Below are 19913 nucleotides of genomic sequence, written 5' to 3'. Positions count from 1 at the left end.
TCTATTCCCTCCCAACAGCAATTGAGTCCCCTTTGTCCTCACCCATCATTCTACGAGCAACCACATCCAGAGGCATACCAGGTGCCATTTTCGCCAGTTCTAGTACGATACCATCACCAGACACACATTCCCCTCTCTTCTCTTGTCAATTTTCTGCAGGGACCATTCTGTCCAGGTCTCACTGTCCACTCTTCCTTCACTCCCAACACATCCCCACAGCCTCACGATACCTTCCACTGCAATCACTGAAGGTGTTACTCCTACCTGGTCATTTCCTCCCTCCTCAATATCCACGGCCTCAAGCACACCTTCCAGATGCAGCCGCACTTTACCTGACATCTCATAATCTAGTCTATTGCATTCGCTGCTCACAATGTGGTCTCTACATTGGGAAAGCAAAGTGCAGACTGGATAACTGCTTTGCCAAACTTCTGTTCTATCAGCAAAAAAGACCCTAGGCTTCCAGTTGCCTGCCATTTCGACACGTCACCATGTTCTTTGGCCAACACCTCTGACTTAGCCTTATTGCAGTGCTCCAGTGAAGTTCAGCATAAGCTGGAAGAACAGCACCTCATTTTCTGCTTGAGAACCCAGCAGCCTTTGGACTTAATATTGAATTCAACAATTTTAGAGCTTAAGCACATTTCCCCATGCTTTCCAACACCCCCACACACTAGACTATGCCATTACATGAGCTGCTACCATACACTACCCATTGCCAAATACTGTAAGTCCCCATTAGCAGCTATTCATTCCCCAGGCTGACCCTTATCCATTTCTTTGCCTGTCCAATTATGTTTACTCTCTTTCTCTGGGCTCTTTCCCTCCCTATCACTTACTCTCCCCACTTACCCAATCCCACTTTCTGTATCAAAACCATCCTTTTCCCAGCTCCATGCTAGGTCACTGGACTCACAGGTAAAGCAAAGTAAGGGGGTACACGATGAATAAAAGGCTCCTACAAAGTACTGAAGGTCAGGGAGACCATGGTGTGCATATTCACAGTACCCTGCAGGTAACAGATAAGGTGGTTAAAAAAGGCATATGGGGACTTGCCTTTATTAGTTAGGTCATAGAACTGCAAAGAGGTTATGCTGGAGCCTGGAAATGCTGGTTGGGCTACAACTGGAGTGTTTTGTGCAGTTCTGGAATTCACATTCTAAGAAGGATGCACTAGAGGAGGTGCACAGAAGGTTTCCAGGGTGTGGTCTGGGATGAAGGGTCTGAGCTAGAAAGAAAGATCGGATATGGTTGGGTTGTTTTCCTTGAAGCAGCAACATTTGAGAAGGGACCCGAGAGAGGTGTGAGAGTACAAGTAGCATAGATAGGATGGACATTAAAGCACTTTTTCCATAAGTAGAGGGGTCAATACCAAGGGAGCATTGACTTATGGCTAGAAATAGAACGCTAAGAGGAGAATTCATTTTCATTCCAAGCATGCTGAGTGTCTAGAATCCATTGCCTGAAAAGATGGTTGTGTCTTGGGCTAAATGACCTCCTTCTGTGCTGTAAACATCTATAGGAGTCCACAAATCTTGCTCTGACCTGCCTTTATTATCTACATAACTCACCCTCTCCAAGGCTTAACCATCAGTCCGTCGTAAAGGCCTCAGTTACATCCCCTTAAACTTGAAATTCTCACAGTAAGAGCGCAATATGATGCTGAATTCTCTCTACATCATCTTCAGGTCAAATTCTTAGGACAAGAAGGATCTACTGGAAAAACGATTTCTCCTATTTCCAGAATTCCTATTCAGTTTTGACCTTTCATTAGAAACTGCCAGCTTCAGCATCACATTAGCCACACGAATTTCTTTACTCCTCCCTCACTCTATTCCTCATTCCTCTGAACTTGCAGCTTTTGTACTGATGTAGAGAGCTGTTGTTTTTCACTTTAAAAACATGTTCTAAGCAGATCTGTTGAGATCTTTAAAATGCATAAGAATTCAAATTCACAATCATCTGTTAAATCTCCTCTGCACCAGCTCAAGGACATTCACATCCTTACTGTTGTGTGGTGGCCAGAACAGAACATAATCCACTAGTTGAGACCTGAACAGAACTTTATAAAGTTACAGTATAATTTCCTTGTTCCTGGAACAGACAGAAAGGAGAAGAGAGAAAAAAAAGTTTAAAAATCCAACAGAGAGAAACTTTGTCAAATCTGCTGCAAGCTGTGGGGTGAAAAATAAAAAAAGACAAGCTTCAACTGGAAACTTTAATTAACACAAGAGTGGAGTACATCTTTTGGGTAACTTCTATATTTGTGATTTAAATACATTTACAATGAAAGGTCAAAGAATGTGCTCAACTAACTTCTAAGAGCCAAAATCTTGAAGAATGTTGCCCTTTATAGAAGGTAATAGAACATAGAAAGGTACAGCACAGAACAGGCCCTTTGGCCCACGATGTTGTACCGAGATTTAATCCTAATGTAAAATATAGTAACATCCTACACACCGCTCAACTCACTGCTATCTATGTGCAGTGAGGATTTGCCAAGAGGTGTGAGGGAGCAGCGAAGGACTTCTGGGGAGGTTTTTAAGTGGGTGAGATCTACGGATCATCCAGGAGGCTGAGGGGGAAATTGAGAGGATATACAGAGAGGTGGTCACTCCCCAGACACAGAATAAGGACAACGGAGTTACTGGTCAGGGGGAAGAAAGGGAACCAATGGCCAGAGCAGGGATCCCCGTTTGGATACTGCTGGTGGGGACAGCCTACCAGGGGAAAGCCATAGTTGTCCGGTCTCTGGCACGGAGCCTGGCACTATGGCTCAGAAGGGAAGGGGGGGGGGGGGGGGAGAAGAATAGAAAAGCGCTAGTGGTAGGGGACTCAATAGTTAGACAGATTGACAGGAGATTTTGTGGTCAGAAACGGGACTCCCGGAAAGTATGTTGTCTCCCTGGTGCCAGGGTCCGGGATGTCGCCGATCGGGTTTACAAGATTCTGAAGGGGAGGGTGAGCAGCCAGAAACTGTGGTACATATTGGTACCAATGATATAGCTAGGAAAGAGATTGAGGATCTGAAAAGTGACTACAGAGAGTTAGGTTGGAAGCTGAAGAGCAGGACGAGTAGAGTAGTGATCTCAGATTTGCTACCGATGTCACGAGATAGTGAGATGAGGAACAGTCAGCGAATGCAGCTTAACATGTGGCTGCGAGGCTGGTGCAGGACAGAGGGCTTCAGATACCTAGACCATTGGGATACTTTCTGGGGAAGGTGGGACCTGTACATGAAGGACAGGTTGCATCTGAACTGGAGGGGTACAAATGTCCTGGGAGGGAGATTTGCTCGTGTGATTTGGGAGGGTTTAAACTAATTTGGCAGGGGGATGGGAATCAGAGCCACATGTCTGAGAGGGGGTCAGTTGCGACATGACAGAGACAGGATATATTGAATCTAAAAGGAAGGTTTCTCACGCAATGAAACAAAGGGATCAGTTAAAGTAAATTGTGGGTTTTTCCAATTAGAAAGATTAATGGTTATTACGACCTCCTGGATTTTGACTTCATTACCTGAGACAGGCACAGAAATTTCCCAGAGTTGTAACTAACTTATTCTCAGATATCAGTATCAAAACATGTGGTGCTGCAAAAGCACAGCCAGTCAGGCAGCAGCTGAGGAACAGGAGAGTCGATGCTTTGAATATAAGCTCTTCATCAGGAAAGAGAGGGGAGAGGGAGGGTGTGTGTGTGTGTATATATATATAAGGGGGCTGAGAGATAAATGGGAAGGGGTGGGGCTGGGGGGGGGGGGTGTAGCTGGGAATGTGATAGGTAGATTAAGATGGGGGGGGTGATGGTGATAGGTCAGAGACCTATGTTACCTCTAGATTTTCCATGATTAGGGAAGGATCTGGGATGTGGAGGCTGGAGGACGCAGAATACTACGATCAGTAGAACACAAGATGTAGGATCAGAAGCAGATCATTCAAGCTATCAAGTCTGCTCTGCTAATCGATCAATGAGATTATGAATAATCCAATAATCCTAAACTCCGCTTTCCTACCTTTTCCCTATAACTCTCAGTTCCCTTAAATGATTAAAAATCTCTCACCCGACCTTGAATGTACTCAGTGACTCAGCATCAACAGCCCTATGTTGTAAGGAATTCCATATTCACTACGCTCAGAGAAAACGTTACACCTCATTTCTGTCTTAAATATGTGATCCCTTATTCTGAGATTTTGTCCTCTGGTCTTCGATTCTCCCACAAGGGAAACAATCTTTATGCATCCATCCCGTCAAGGCCCCAAGATTGCCTCTCATTTTTTGACATTCTGATGAGTAAAGGCTGTGGTGCATCGACTAAGTAAGTACCCAAATGAGCAAACCTGATAGAAAAATTTTACTGAATCTCTCACATTCTCGCTTATAAACTTGCCCTTTTATTGCAACTAGGTAGTGACACAGTTAATTTAAGTTAAGAGAGCTCTTTACTTAAAGCAAAATATATAATTTATGTCCTGTAAGTTAAGACAGTTTGCTAATGTGTCATTTCAGAAACCGGGGGCGGGTGGAAGAACATGATTAAGCTGCTGGACGCCTGGACAACCATTTGGTTACTTTTAGATTACTTAGTGTGGAAACAAGCCCTTCGGCCCAACAAGTCCACACCAACCCTCTAAAGAAGAACCCACCCAGACCCATTCACCTACATTTACCCCTTCACCTAACACTACAGGCAATTTAGCACAGCCAATTCACCTAATCTGCACATTTTTGGATTGTGGGAGGAAACCAGAGCACCCGGAAGAAACCCATACAGACACAAGGAGAATGTTCAATCTCCACACAGGCAGTCGCCCAAGGCTGGAATTGAACCTGGGACCCTGGTGCTGTGAGGCAGCAGCTCTAACCACTGAACCACCATGCCACCACTTGGCTTGGTTTTAGATTCAAACAGACTTTAAGAAGGAGAATTCAATGTTATAAAGATCCCTAGATCTTTGTGAGCACTTTCTTCAAGGTAAATGGAGAATAGTGTAACTTTGCCACTTACCATGAAATCTGTACAAGTTTTAAAAATAATCCCCTTCTGTTTTATCGCATAGATGAGGATTCTGTATGAGTTTTCATTGTTGTTACACTCTGGCAGCAGGAAACATGTTTCCGCTGATGGGTGAGTGCCGAACCAGAGGACACAGCTTAAAAATACGGGGTAGACCATTTAGGACAGAGATGAGGAGAAACTTCTTCACCCAGAGAGTGGTGGCTGTGTGGAATGCTCTGCCCCAGAGGGCAGTGGAGGCCCAGTCTCTGGATTCATTTAAGAAAGGAGTTGGATAGAGCTCTCAAAGATAGTGGAGTCAAGGGTTATGGAGATAAGGCAGGAACAGGATACTGATTAGGAATGATCAGCCATGATCATATTGAATGGCGGTGCAGGCTAGAAGGGCTGAATGGCCTACTCCTGCACCTATTGTCATGCCTTGGCATATCTTCATTGCCCAGGTGCACACCACTTCAGATGCTGCAAGCCAGGAATGACCCCTCATCGTCTGATGCTCAAGCGATAACATTCAAGACATGGCCAAGAGGAAAGCTCCCTCCCTGCTTTGTGGTCAGGGACTTGAAGGTGTTGGGGGATGGGATATTGGTGAGGAATGTCACCTATTTTCTCACCAACTTACACAGGAGGCCATGGCACCAAACACAGCCAGCTCAGGATTCAAGCTGTATCCTGGGTCAGTACTGTTCCCTGAGTTAATGGGGGATCCAGCAGTACAGAAAGAAGATCAAAGGTAGGTATCACCATCTTCTCTCTGGGACCTCACACTCACGGCTCCATAATTCAATTGAACTCTATCACTACCACCACATACACCTCTCACAAGGCTCATGGACCACTATGTTCAAGATGACATGCATCAGTGAAAAATGCTTACCTACCTAATCTTTTACAAATTATCAATTCCTTCTGACCTTTGTGCTTCCTTCTCAGTAACTGGGAACACCTCACCATCTCTCCTACTAATGCAACACATTGGAACATAGGTCCCTTCTTCCCCAGTACTGGTATCAGTTTCAATTAGATGGCCTTCAGCTGAACTGCACTGGGACTAGAGTCTTAACAAATTGCATAACTAGGACAGGAGACAGAACTTTAAACTATTTGGGTGAGGGGGAGGGTTCAGTTGTAGGGAAAGTTAGAAAACTTGAATTAAATTGGGAGGTAATAGTGCAGAAAAAAGAAGTTCTTACAGTCTCCAGCACAGACACAAATAGGAAAAAGTGCATCGAAAGGGTTAGCAATAAAACTTCAAGCGCACTGGACAAATGACAGTGAGAAGAGGGACAGTTAATACAGGACTGAAGGTGTTATATCTGAATCTTTGCAGTATAACGAATAAGGTAAATGAGCTTGTGGCACAGATCAAAATTGGCAGGGATGACGTTGTGGGCATCACGGAGACAAGGCTGCAACATGATCAAAACTGGGAGCAGAATATTTAAGCATATACATCCTGTTGAAAAGATAGGCAGGTGGGCCGGGGTTTGGTATTGCCTTGTTAGTAAGAAACTATGTAGGGTCAGATGATAAAGCACATAGAATATTACAGCGCTGTACAGGCCCTTCTGCCCTTGATGTTGCACCCAATCTAGAGCCCACCTAACCTACACTATCTATTATCATCCACATGTTCATCCAATGACCATTTCAATGCTCTTAATGTTAGCAAGTCTGTGTAGACTCTAATGTACAGAATCCGTATGGGTAGAATTGAGAAACCACAAAAGGTTAAGAAAAATTCATAGTTACGTACAAACCTTCAAACAGTAGTCAGGAGTTGGGGCACAAAGTACTGGAAGATATAAGAGTTGAAGTCCTAAATTTGAGAAAGGCCAATTTTGACAGTATTAGGCAAGAACTTTTGAAAGCTGATGGGGGCAGATGTTCGCAGGTAAAGGGACAGCTGGAAAATGGGAAGCCTTCAGAAATGAGATAATGAGAATCCAGAGAAAGTATATTTCTGTTAGGGTGAAAAGAAAAGCTGGTAGGTATAGGGAATGCAGGAGGACTAAAGAAATTGAGGGTTTGGTTACAAAAAAGATGGAAGCATATGTAAGGTATAGACAGGATAGATTGCGTGAATCCTTAGAAGAGTATAAAGGCAGTAGGAGTGTATTTAAGAGGGAAATCAGGAGGGCAAAAAGGGGACATGAGATAGCTTTGGCAAAAAGAATTAAGGAGAATCCAAAAGGGTCTTTACAAATATATTAAGGACAAAAGGGTAACTAGGGAGAGATTAGGGCCCCTCAAAGATCAGCAAGGCGGCCGTTGTGCGGAGCCACAGAAAATGGGGGAAATATTAAATGAGTATTTTGCATCAGTATTTACTGTGGAAAAGGATATGGAAGATATAGACTGTAGGGAAATAGATGGTGACATCTTGCAAAATGTCCAGATTACAGAGAAGGAAGTGCTGGATGTCTTGGAACACAAAGGTGGATAAATCCCCAGGACCTGATCAGGTGTATCCTAGAACTCGGTGAGAAGCTAGAGAAGTGATTGCTGAGCCTCTTGCTGAGATATCTGTATCATTGATTGTCACAGGTGAGGTGCTGGAAGACTGAAGGTTGGCAAACGTGGTGCCATTGTTTAAGAAGGGTGGTAAGGACAAACCAGGGAACTATATGCCAGTGAGCCTGAAGTCGGTGGCGGGCAAGTTGCTAGAGGGAATCCGGAGGAACAGGATGTACATGTATTTGGAAAGGCAACGACTGATTAGGGATAATCAACAAGACTGTGTGTGTGGGAAATCATGTCTCACAAACTTGATTGAGGTTTTTGAGGAAGTAACAAAGAGGATTGAGGAGGGCAGAGCCGTAGATGTGATCTATATGACTTCAGTAAGGCGTTCAACAAGGTTCCTCATGGGAGACTGATTAGCAAGGTTAGATCTCACGGAATACAGGGAGAACTAGTCATTTGGATACAGAACTGGCTCAAAGGTAGAAGACAGAGGGTGGTGGTGGAGGGTTGTTTTTCAGACTGGAGACCTGTGACCAGTGGAGTGCCACAAGGATCGGTGCTGGGTCCACTACTTTTTGTCAATTATATAAATGATTTGGATGCGAGCATAAGAGGTACAGTTAGTAAGTTTGCAGAGAACACCAAAATTGGAGTTATAGTGGATAGCGAAGAGGGTTACCTCAGATTTCAACAGGATCTTGATCAGATGGGTCAATGGACTGAGAAGTGGCAGATAGAGTTTAATTCAGATAAATGCGAGGTGCTGCATTTTGGGAAAGCAAATCTTAGCAGGATTTATACACTTAATGGTAAGGTCCTAGGGACTGTTGCCGAACAAAGAGACCTTGGAGTGCATGTTCATAGCTCCTTGAAAGTGGAGTCGCAGGTAGATAGGATAGTGAAGAAGGTGTTTGGTATGCTTTCCTTTATTGGTCAGAGTATGGAGTACAGGAGTTGGGAGGTCACGTTGCGGCTGTAAGGACATTGGTTAGTCCACTGTTGGAATATTGCGTGCAATTCTGGTCTCCTTCCTATCGGAAAGATGTTGTGAAACTCGAAAGGGTTCAGAAATGATTTACAAGGATGTTGCCAGGGTTGGAGGATTTAAGCCACAGGGAGAGGCTGAACGGGCTGGGGCTATTTTACCTGGAGCATCGGAGGCTGAGGGGTGACCTTAGAGGTTTACAAAATTATGAGGGGCATGGATAGGATAAATAGGCAAAGTCTTTTCCCTGGGGTCGGGGAGTCCAGAACTAGAGGGCATAGGTTTAGGGTGAAAGGGGAAAGATATAAAAGAGACCTAAGGGGCAACTTTTTCACACAGAAGGTGGTACATGTATGGAACAAGCTGCCAGAGGAAGTGGTGGAGGCTGGTACCATTGCAACATTTAAGAGGCAGTTGGATGGGTATATGAATAGGAAGGGTTTGGAGGTCTATAGGCCGGGTGCTGGCAGGTGGGACTAGATTGGGTTGGGATATCTGGTTGGTATGGACGGGATAGACTGAAGGGTCTGTTCCATGCTGTACATCTCTATGACTCTATATGTCGGAAAGGTAAGGTTACAATGATTATGGGGGATTTCAAGGTGCAGGTGGACTAGGAAAATCAGGTTGATAGTGGATTGCAACAAAAGGAATTTGTGGAATGTCTATCAGATGGCAACTTGTGGTAGAGCCCACTAGGGGACTGGTCATACTGGATTTAGTGTTGTGCAATGGGCAGAATTGACAAAGGAGCTTAAGGTGAAGGAACCCTTAGGAGGCAGTGATCGTAATATGATTGATTTTACTTTGCAATTTGAGAGGGAGAAGATAGAATCAGAGGTAATGGTATTACAGCTGAATAAAGGCAATTACAGTGGCATGAGGGAGGAGCTGAGTAGAATTGACTGGGAGAGGAGTGTAGCAGAAAAAACAGTGGAACAGCAATGGCAGGAGTTTCTGGGAGTAATTCAGGAGACACAGCAGAGATTCATCCTGATGAAAAGGAAGCAATGTACAGGGAGGGTGAGGCAACCATGGCTGACTAGGGAAATCAGGGATAGCATAAAAGCAAAAGAGAAAGCATATAACATAGGACAGGGCAGTGGCAAACCAGAAGATTGGGAAGCTTACTAAGACCAACAGAGGGCAACAAAAAGAAAGAAATAAGGAGGGAGAAGATTAAATATGAGGATAAGCTAGCTAGTAATATAAAGGAAAACTGTAGGAGTTTCTTTAGATATATAAAGGGCAAAAGACAGGCAAAAATTGGCATTGGGCCACTGGGAAATGACACTGGAGAGATAGCAGTGGCGAACAAGGAAATGGCTAAAGAACTGAACAATTATTTCACATCAGATTTCATGGTGGCAGACATAAGTAATATCCCAAAAGTTCAAGAGCATGTGAGGGCAGAGCTGAATATGGTGGCCATCACCAAGGAGAAGGTGTTAGTAAACTTGAATGGCCTGAAGGTGGTTAAATCACCTGAAACAGATGGACTATATCCCAGAGTTCTATGGGAGATAGCTGAAGAGATTGCAGAGGTGTTAGTGGTGATCTTTCAGGAATTGCTATCATCAGGGAGTGTCCTAGAGGACTGGAAAGTCACTAACATGAAACTCCCTGTTTAACAAAGGGAGAAAGGCAGAAGGATTTGGACAGGTTAGGAGAATGGGCAAAGAAGTGGCAGATGGGGTACAATGTGGGAAAATGTGATATTTCACACTTTAGTTGGAAGAGGAGAGGCATGGACTATTGTCTAAATGGGGAGGAAGTTCAGAAATCTGATATGTAAAGAGACTGGAGAGTTCAAGCCCAGGATTCTCTCAAGGTAAACTTGCAGGTTGAGTCAGTAAGTGCAATGATGGCATTTATTTTGAAAGGACTTGAATATAAAAGCAGAGATGTACTTCTGAGGCTCTAAAAGGTTCTGGTCAAACCACATTTCAAATAATATGTGTAGTTTTGGGCTCCATATCTCAGGAAGGATGTACTAGCCCTGGAGTGTGTTCAGCGGAGGTTCACGAGAATGGTCTGAGAAAAGAAAAGCTGAACACATGAGGACTCAATGGAGTCAGAGTCATAGAGTCCTATAGCACAGAGACAGGCCCTTTGGTCCAAACTAGACCATCCTGACCGAAATGTCCATTTACACTAACACCATTTCCTGCACTTGGCCTATATGTTTCTCATCATTTCCAATCCATGCATTTGTCCAAATGCCTTTTAAATGATTATTATTTACGGTGTGGAAACAGGCCCTTTGGCCCAACAAGTCCACACCGACCCTCCGAACAGCAACCCACCCAGACCCATTCCCCTACATTTACCCCTTCACCTAACAATAGGGGCAATTTAGCACAGCCAATTCACCTAACCTGCACATTATTGGACTGTGGGAGGAAACTGGAGGAAACCCACGCAGACACAGGGAGAACTTGCAAACTCCACACAAGACAGTTGCCTGAGGCGGGAATTGAACCCGGGTCTCTGGCGCTGTGATGCAGCAGTGCTAACCACTGTGCCGCTCACATGTTGTTAATGTGCCTATTAGGAGGTCAGAAGGATGAGGGGCGATCTAATTGAATTGACCTAATCTATTGAATTGACCTAATCTATCCATTAGGAGTTTAGAAGGATATGGGGTGGATCTAATTATAACATACAGAATACTGAATGGCCTGGACAGAGTGGATGTAGGGAAGTTGTTTCCATTGATAGAAGAGACTAGGACCCAAGGGCACAGCCTTAAGAGTAAAGGGAAGTCCTTTGAGAACGGAGATAAAGAGAAACTTCTTGAGCCAGAGACTAGTGACTCGATGAAATTCATTGTCACAGAAGGCTGTGGAGGCCAGGTCACTGAGTACATTTAAGACTGAGATTGACAGGTTCTTGAGTATCAAGGGGACGGAGGGTTATGGGGAGAAAGTCAGAGAATGGGGTTGAGAAACTTATCAGTCATGGTTGAATAACAGAGCAGAATCGATGAGCTGAGTGGCCTAATTTCTACTCCTATGTCTTATGGTCTTAATTAGCCATTCATCCATTCATCATATTCAGTCTCTCCCTTTATCACACTGCAGGATAAACTGGTTCACCCATAGGACTAACGTCTCAATAATGTGACCTGCAGGACTGGCAAGGGACCCAATTGCTGGACTCTCCACCCTCCAAACAAATGGCGGGTTGTCTTGATGATGGGGTGGGGGTGGGGGGGGGTGGGGGAGGGGGGGATGTCTCTTCGATCAAGCAGATGCGGCGGATGTGGAGGAATTTGGAGAACGGGATGGAGTTATGGCAGGATACTGGGTGGGAGGAGGTGTAGTCCAGATAGTCATTTTATGGCCAAGCCAATTTTGTATCCAACTGGCCAACTCACCATTTATTTCATGAAATTTGATCTTCTGAACCAGCCTACCATGAAGGACCTTGTCAAATGCTTTAGTAAAGTTCATGTAGACAACTTACCCTTTTCAATCATCTTCGTCACTTCTTCAAAATACTCAATCAAGTTTGTGACACAAGACATCCCTGCAGAAAACTTCACTGACTATCCCTAATTAGTCCATTCTTCTCTAAATGTAAGTGAAATCCTGTCGCGAAGAATCTTCTCCAATAATTTCCCTACCACTGATATAAGATTCACCTGGATGCTTTAGAGTTATAGAGTTATACAGTATGGAAACAGTCTCTTCAGTCCAACTTGTCCACGCTGACCATATTCCCGAAATAAAGTAGTCCCACCAGCCTGTGCTTAGCCCATATCCCTCCAAACCTTTCCAATTTGTAAACTTATCCAAATGTCTTTTAAAAGTTGCGACTACTTTCTCTAGCAGTTCATTCCACATATGAACCACTGTGTAAAACAGTTGTCCCTCATATCCTTTTTAAATCTTTCTCCTCTCACCTTAAAAATATGCCCCTGAATTTTGAACTCCCCCACCCTTGGGAAGAGACCCTTGTCTGTGCCTCTCATGATTTCATAAACCTCAATAAAAGGTCACACCTCAACCTCCTACCCTACAGTGAAAGAAGTTTCCAGTCTCTCCCATCTATTTTTATATCTGAAACCTTTCATTCCCAGCTATAAGTTAATAAATCTTTTCTGAACCCTCTCTGGTTTTAAAGAGTCATAGAGATATACAGCAGGAAAACAGAGGCTTCATTTTGGTCCAACTCATCCACGCAGACCAAATATCCTAAATAAATCTAGCCCATTTGCCAGCATTTGCCCCATATCCCTCCAAACCCTTTCTATTCATATACCCATCCAGACACCTTTTAAATGCTGTAATTGCACCAGCCTTCACAATTTCTCTGGCAGCTCATTCCATACATGCACCATCCTCTGCAAGAAAAAGTTGCCCCTTGGTCCCTTTTAAGTCTTTTCCCCTCTCACCTTAAACTTTTACTCTCTAGTTTTGGACTCCCCCCACCCTGGGGAAAACATCTTGCCTATTTACCCTAATCATGTCCCTCTTGATTTTTTAAATCTCCATAAGGTCAGCCCTCAGCCTCCAATGCTGCAGGGAAAATAGCCTCAGTCTATTCAGCCTGTCCTTATAGCTCAAACCCTCCAATATCCTTGGCAGCATCCTTATAATCTTATTTGAATCCTGTCAAATTTAATATCATCCTTCCATCAGCAGAATTGCACACAGTATTCAAATAGTGGCCTAGTCAATGAGCTGTACAGCCATATCATGACCTCCCAACTTTTATACTCAATGCTGTGACCAATATCAGCAAGCACACCTCTTGACTATCTTATCTACCTGTGACTCCACTTTCAGGGAGCTATGAACTTGCACTCCAAAGTCTCACTGTTCAGCAACACTCTCCAGGATCCGACCATTAAGCATAGAATTCTTGCCCTGATTGGCCTTTCCAAAATGCAGCACCTCACATTTATCTAAGTTAAACTATCTGCTACTCCTCAGCCTATTGACCCAACTGATCAAGATCCCATTGTATTCTAATATCCTTCCTATAGCAGGATGTCCAGAACCAGACACAGCACTCCAGAACAGGCCTCACCAACGTACTGTACAACCTCAACATGATGTCTCAATTCCTACAGGCAAAAGGTCTGAGCAATGAAGGTAATGTACTAAATGCCTTCTTAACCTCCTGGTCAACCTGAAAAAGGATCAACATCGGCTATTCTCTAGTCTGCTGTGGCCTCAGCTATAGCTGAGGAATATACAAAGATCTCTGTTAAGGCCTCAGCAATCTCCTCCTTAGCCTCATCATGTCCCAAAATAGCAGGCCCTCTCGACTTACCTACATTGATGTTTCTAAAGAGACCTTCTTAATATCAACATGCCCTATAATGCCCTTCCCTAAACGTGCCATCATCCATGTCTTTCTCTTTGGTGAATATCGATGCGATGTAAAAAAGGACCTCATCCAACTTCCTCTGGTGCTCCACACATAAATTGTCTCTTTTGACATTGAGTGGACCTACCCTTTCTCTAGTTACCCTCTTGCTCCTAATGTACATGTAAAAAAATCTTGGCATTCTCATTAATCCTACTTGCCAAAGATATTTCATGTCCCTTTTAGCCATTTTTTTAAAGTTATTTTCTGTTTCCTTCATACACCTCAAGGGCCTTGTTTGACATTGTTTCCTAAATCATAAATACACTTCCATTTTCTTTTTAACTCAACTTTCAATATCTCTCATCATCCAAGGTTCCTGAATCTTGCCATCATCTTTCTTCCTCATAGGAACTTGCCGGTCCTGAATTCTGGTCAACTGGCTTTTAAAAGATATGATCCCACACCCCCACATCACACTAGTTTAAACCAAGTGGCACTAGCAAACCTCCATTCCAGGATATTGGTGCCTCTGCAGTTTAGATGCAACTGTCCTTCTTGTACAGATCCTATCTGCCCTGGAGGAGATCCTAATGATCCAGATATCGGAATCCCTCCTTCCTACACTAGCTCTTTAGCCCACATTCAACTGTATTATCTTCATATTTCTGGTCTCACTAGCACCTGGGACAGGAAGTAATCCTCAGATTACAATCCTAGAGATCCTGCTTTTGGACTTCCTAACTAACTCCCCAAACTCCTTCTGCAGCATCTGTCTTTCTGCCTATGTTGTTAGTACTAATGTGGATCAAGACCACTGTACACTCAGAGACATTCTTGACCCTGGCACCAGAGAGACAACACACCAACTGGCCTATTGCTCACAGCCACAGAAAAGCCTATTTGTGCCCCTGGCTATTGAGTCCCCTGTCACCACTGCTTACCTACACTTTGACCCTTCCTGCTGTACAAACGAGCCAATTGTGGTACCACTGATCTGGCTGCTGCTGCTTTCCCCTGAGAGGCCATCCCCTAACAGTATCCAAAACAGTATATCTAGGTCACTTTTTCAGTCATGACATCACCTGCCTCTAGATTCGGCTCCACTCCCACTGCTGCGATTGTCCTCAGTCCTACCCTGACTGACCCCATTCTTCAGATATTTATGCAGTAGCTCCAGCCGCTGATCATTTCCTAGTTCAGTCTGCTGTGCTGCGCTATGCTACGCAGCTGTTTCTTAAGGGAGGAACAGAGAGTTGAAAATGCCACATTAAAAAGTGAGTTGGGGGCTATAAAGTGATGTAAAATGTAAGGAAATAAGGTAACCACCACTCAAAAGCGAGATTCTGAAATCGCCATTTAAGATTCTGATTAGAAACATTTCTCTCAACCTTGAGAAGCTGTTCTTTTTTCCCCCATATTTTCCCCCTCTTCCTTGTCATTGTTCACTTCACAGAGCGGGGAAATTTCCATCCAATTAATGTTTGTCCTGGTCTGTAGCTCTGCCATCTCTAACTGAATGTATTCTGGAAGATGTCATCAATGATCTCCTACTTTCAACTGTCCCTGCTGCAGACTCCTGCCACATGCATCATCACAGAGCTCCACCTTCCCAAGGACTGAACTTTTAAAAACCTGACCATCCTACATTAATAGATTAGATTAGATTAGATTACTTACAGTGTGGAAACAGGCCCTTCGGCCCAACAAGTCCACACCGCCCCGCCGAAGCGCAACCCACCCATACCCCTACATCTACCCCTACCTAACACTACGGGTAATTTAGCATGGCCAATTCACCTGACCTGCACATCTTTGGACTGTGGGAGGAAACCGGAGCACCCGGAGGAAACCCACGCAGACACGGGGAGAATGTGCAATCTCCACACAGTCAGTCGCCTGAGGTGGGAATTGAACCCGGGTCCCTGGCGCTGTGAGGCAGCAGTGCTAACCAAGTAGCATAATCACTCTGCTGTTGTCTAAAGAAGAACTCAGAACAAAATAAGAACGCCTATCTTACTCCTCCTGAGGAAAAATCTTCACCCTCACCATCAACACTTAATTCCACTTTGTAGCAAACAACCTCCCTCCCCTCCCTGTTGGGAACAGATGGGTAACTGGTTATATCACACAAACATTTGCAATATTGACAGAATTTGACAGAGTGGATAGTGAAAGAACATTTCATCTTAAAAGGAGAGACTAGAATTAAAAAAACAGTTTCAAAAGCAGGGTTCCACCATTTATCATTGAAATGAGGAGAAATGTTTCTCTCAGAGGGTCTTTACTCCAATTAATTCTCTTCCCATGAAAGCAGTGGTCACTAGATATTTTTAAGGCTTATCTAACTAAGTTCTTGATTGATGAGGGAGTTAAATAGTATGGGGCAGAAAGGAAAGTATTGACCACATTACAATTAGCCATGAACTTATAAAATAGTAGAATTAGGGCCAAATGCCTGAGTCCAGCTCCTAATTCATATGTTGATATTTACATGCATATTGCAGAAACTCTTACCTATTATACATATTGTCTGCTACTTCCTCCTGCCACGTTCGACAGTGAGCTGGCTCCCTCTGGGAGAGTAACACTGAAGGAACAACGGTATATTTCCAAGTCAGGATGGGGAGCTGCTTTGAGGGGAACTTGCAGTGGTGCTGTTCCCATATACCTGCTGCCCTTCTCTTTCTAGATGGAGGTGGTCTGGGTTTGGAAGATGCTGTCTAAGGGTCTTTAATGAATTTCTGAAGTACATCTTGTAGACAGTACACACTGATGCTACTGAGAATTGGAGGTGGAGGGAGTGGATGCTTGTGGGTGTGGTGCCAGTCAAGCAGGCTGTTGTCTCCTGGATACACTTTCTCTGGCAGTTCATTCGTCTCACATCAACTTAAGCACAACACAACTTAATTCTGTGCATTTAAAATCTTGCATCCAATGCATGTTCACAGTATCCATAACTTTGTCCATTCATGTACAAAGAAAAAATGGTGATTGCATAAAAGATCCATTAATTATTAATTGAACCATGCAAATTGAATTCATGAAAATATTCCACTGACAATGCAAACTAGTTTAAAACAAAATTTGTTTTACTGATAGACAAAACTGGCTACCAACTAAGTTAGCATGTATCCACAAAGAGCTTTGAGCTTTTAAAATTTAACCTAACAAATCTGAGTCAATGACTACCGTATATTAAAATGTTCAAATAATTGTTAAACTGCATTCAGCTATACTCAAGTCATTACATGACAAACACATCAAAAAATATCTGACAAAAGAAACAATTATTCCATGAAGATTAATCATTTAAATGTTAGAAATGTCAACAAAACGCACCATTTACCTTTCCAGCTCTAGTACCTAAAGCTCATGTTCTGTCCCAGGATTAGAAATTTTACTGAGGCTTATGAACATTTAAAAGAATTCAACTCCTGTTCATAATGTGCATTATCAGTCCTGAAGTTTTTAATTCAGCCCTGTGGAAATAAAATATCCAAAATATATAATGACAACCAGGAAAAAACATGCAAAAATTGCAAGCAATAAAAAAAATAATACTTTTAGTGTGATTCAAAAATTTTAAAGTGAATGTAACTTTTGAGATCCATCAAATTATTTACCCTTCCCTTAGTTTTATCAGTTTTTAGTCCTGGTAATTTGTAGTCAGAGTAATTTGTGTGCTAACTTTTATTCATGCTTTGTGGTGATGTTTTGCATTTATGTACTCAATTACAGATAGTTCTTGACAATCCTTCATGCAGAGATAAATGAAAAGGTGTTTGAACAATAGTAAACTACATGCAACAAAAATGTAATATTGACAGTTTTGTGATTGCTGGAGAAAGATTCAAAATATCCAAAATTTTCTGTCTAGGCCTGAGAAGATAGGAACTAAGACCTTTTAAGTCTTAGAAGGAAAAAAACAGTAAAGGCAAGTGATACATGGAAATCAAAGAACTGATCGTACATGAGGTAAATTTTCTTAAGTCATTTTTTTTCTGAAAAAGAAGGCCTTAGATGACAAGTGCTGATGTTGCTTTTTAGGATTGAAAATTTAACTTATGAACCTTGCAAAAACTGCCTCAAGGCTGGAGAAAAGCAAAAAAGATGAATAAAATGGCCTGGCAATAATCCGAATGAGACTGGACAGAGTAAATACATATACCACCTGTTGTATTATTGCATGGGTTCCAGAAAGGCGGTTATTTGATATCATGACATGTGAGAATCCAGTTCTTGTCTCATCTTTGGTAATTACAGTGCAACAGAGTTAGTGCAATTTGCCAATCACTCAACCATGTACCGTGTTATGTAGCCACAACTTCAGTACACATAGAATCCTGACAATCTAAAGTTGGGGATATTATAACATTGAAAATAGTTACGGTTACCATGATGAGGCATGTTTTAATACTTTTTTAAAAATCATTTTTAGGAGTTTAGACTTTAAATTAGTGGCACATTTTATTTGAAGTAGTCTTAAAATAAATTAGGCCAGTCTTTCCAGAATCATGAATTAAACTAGCATATGTCAGAGTTCAGGTGACTGCAGTGCTTCCTGAAGTCTTAATGCAGGTTTGTTTCTATTGTGGAGGTTTACAAAGGAGAGAAAACATTAGCCATCAGCTTTGATAAAACCTAGGATACACCCCAGTGGAGATTGGCAGTTAGACACACCTTTGTTCTGCCAATTGTCACATTCCAATCACTTAATCTGAACTATCAACATCTTTTCTCTCCCAGTACTCTGTATCCCAATCCCCTGCCCCCACCAACTATAGCATAAATGCTGCCGCTCCATAGTTCTCTTCAGATGAAGAGTCATCTAGACTTGACATGTTAGCTTGCTGTCTCTGGATACTGCCTGGCCTGCTGTGATTGCCAACATTTGTTGTTTTTGGACAGATTCCAGCAACTGCAGTAACTTGCTCATATGATGCACAAAGGTTCATTTGTAATTTATTTCAAAAGCTTTTGAGTTGGAGTCAGATGCAAATATGATCTCTCCTAAAAAAGGAGACCGTTAGGAATACTGCAGTTAAGGAAACAAGCTCTCTCGGTGAAAGAGTGCAGTTTGTCAAATTTCCAGACTAGGAGTGCTTGGTTACAGCTCTGCAGGTAATGACAGGTTGAGAAAGTCCATGCTTTCAACTGTGCGAGTATTCCAGGGAAAAGAAAAACTTCACAGATCACAGGCCAAGAATTGAGAAAAAGCAATTAAACTTCCACAGTGGACATGAAAGGAATCTTTCTCAGATTCTGATAAGCTATAAATGTGATGGAATAGATGGGATTTTGTTTTGCTGCATGTTTTGAAAATTTTCAAACGGTGTCATATTTAGATCGCTTGGCTTGGTTTCTTTTGTTGGTGTAATAAAACTTTTGTTTCTAAAATCAATTCTGCAGCATTGTGTGCTTATATTTCTGTGAAAGGCCACCATTTTTCATTCTCTTAATTTAATGTGATCAATCACACCAGATTTTAGAATCTGACTTGTCCAGTAGTAAAACTAGCTGGGATCACAAAGTTGTTGAGAAACTTCAAGACATAAGTCACATCAAGAATCAATTTTGGTGTTACAAGTTACAAGGGTGAACATATGGGGAACCACTCAGACAATATCACACTGACAATGGTGTTTGACACATGGCAGCCAGTTGCTGCTCTGGTATACATATGGTAGAGACCAATGATAGTCAAGAATAACGATTGATTAAACAACATACTTGTTCTGCATAGCTGTGTAGCCAGAGTAAATCTAGAACCTGAATATGGTAGTCAAGGCAATGGGTAGGGCTCTACAATGTTCACAAAGCACTTTTATCTTCAACATCACAACTAGAGTCAGTCAAATCATAACAGAGCATCTCGGGTAACAGGCTAAATTGAATTTCAATTTGTATTGCCAGAGTATAAATAATAGCAACTGATCAATTGTCTAAATATTGAAGAAACCAGTTTGACATTCTGTTGGGAAGTCCTTTGTTTCTTGTTTGAATGTGAATAGCAAGGGGATGCAAAACAATAAAAGAGACCTGAAGTGTCAAAACCAGAAAAGGTTCTGAAATTGGATGCAAGTGCTGTCAGGTTTATTCAACAAAAGCAATGACGCAAAGAGGATA

The 19913-nt window shown here is 42.6% G+C and overlaps 1 protein-coding gene across 6 annotated transcripts in view; it reads right to left on the bottom strand.

Annotated features, from left to right (window-relative positions):
* The window catches only part of LOC140481687 (phospholipid scramblase 1-like), a 187316-nt gene that overhangs the window by 87123 nt on the left and 80280 nt on the right, over positions 1 to 19913 (bottom strand). For 4 of the 6 annotated variants that reach the window (XM_072578254.1, XM_072578253.1, XM_072578255.1 and 1 more), the window contains one exon: positions 17134 to 17266. The exons of 1 other annotated variant lie outside the window; for it this stretch is intronic. The gene's annotated coding sequence lies outside the window, so the exon portion shown is untranslated. Of the gene's footprint in view, positions 1 to 17126; positions 17267 to 19913 lie in introns of all 6 variants that reach the window. One more of the 6 variants, XM_072578257.1, reaches the window with a different exon arrangement.

This window comes from Chiloscyllium punctatum, chromosome 9, assembly GCF_047496795.1.
Source record: "Chiloscyllium punctatum isolate Juve2018m chromosome 9, sChiPun1.3, whole genome shotgun sequence".
NCBI classification, from domain to species: Eukaryota; Metazoa; Chordata; class Chondrichthyes; order Orectolobiformes; family Hemiscylliidae; genus Chiloscyllium; species Chiloscyllium punctatum.
Note: the sequence above shows the minus strand (reverse complement) of the source record. Positions and strands in the feature narration are given on the sequence as shown.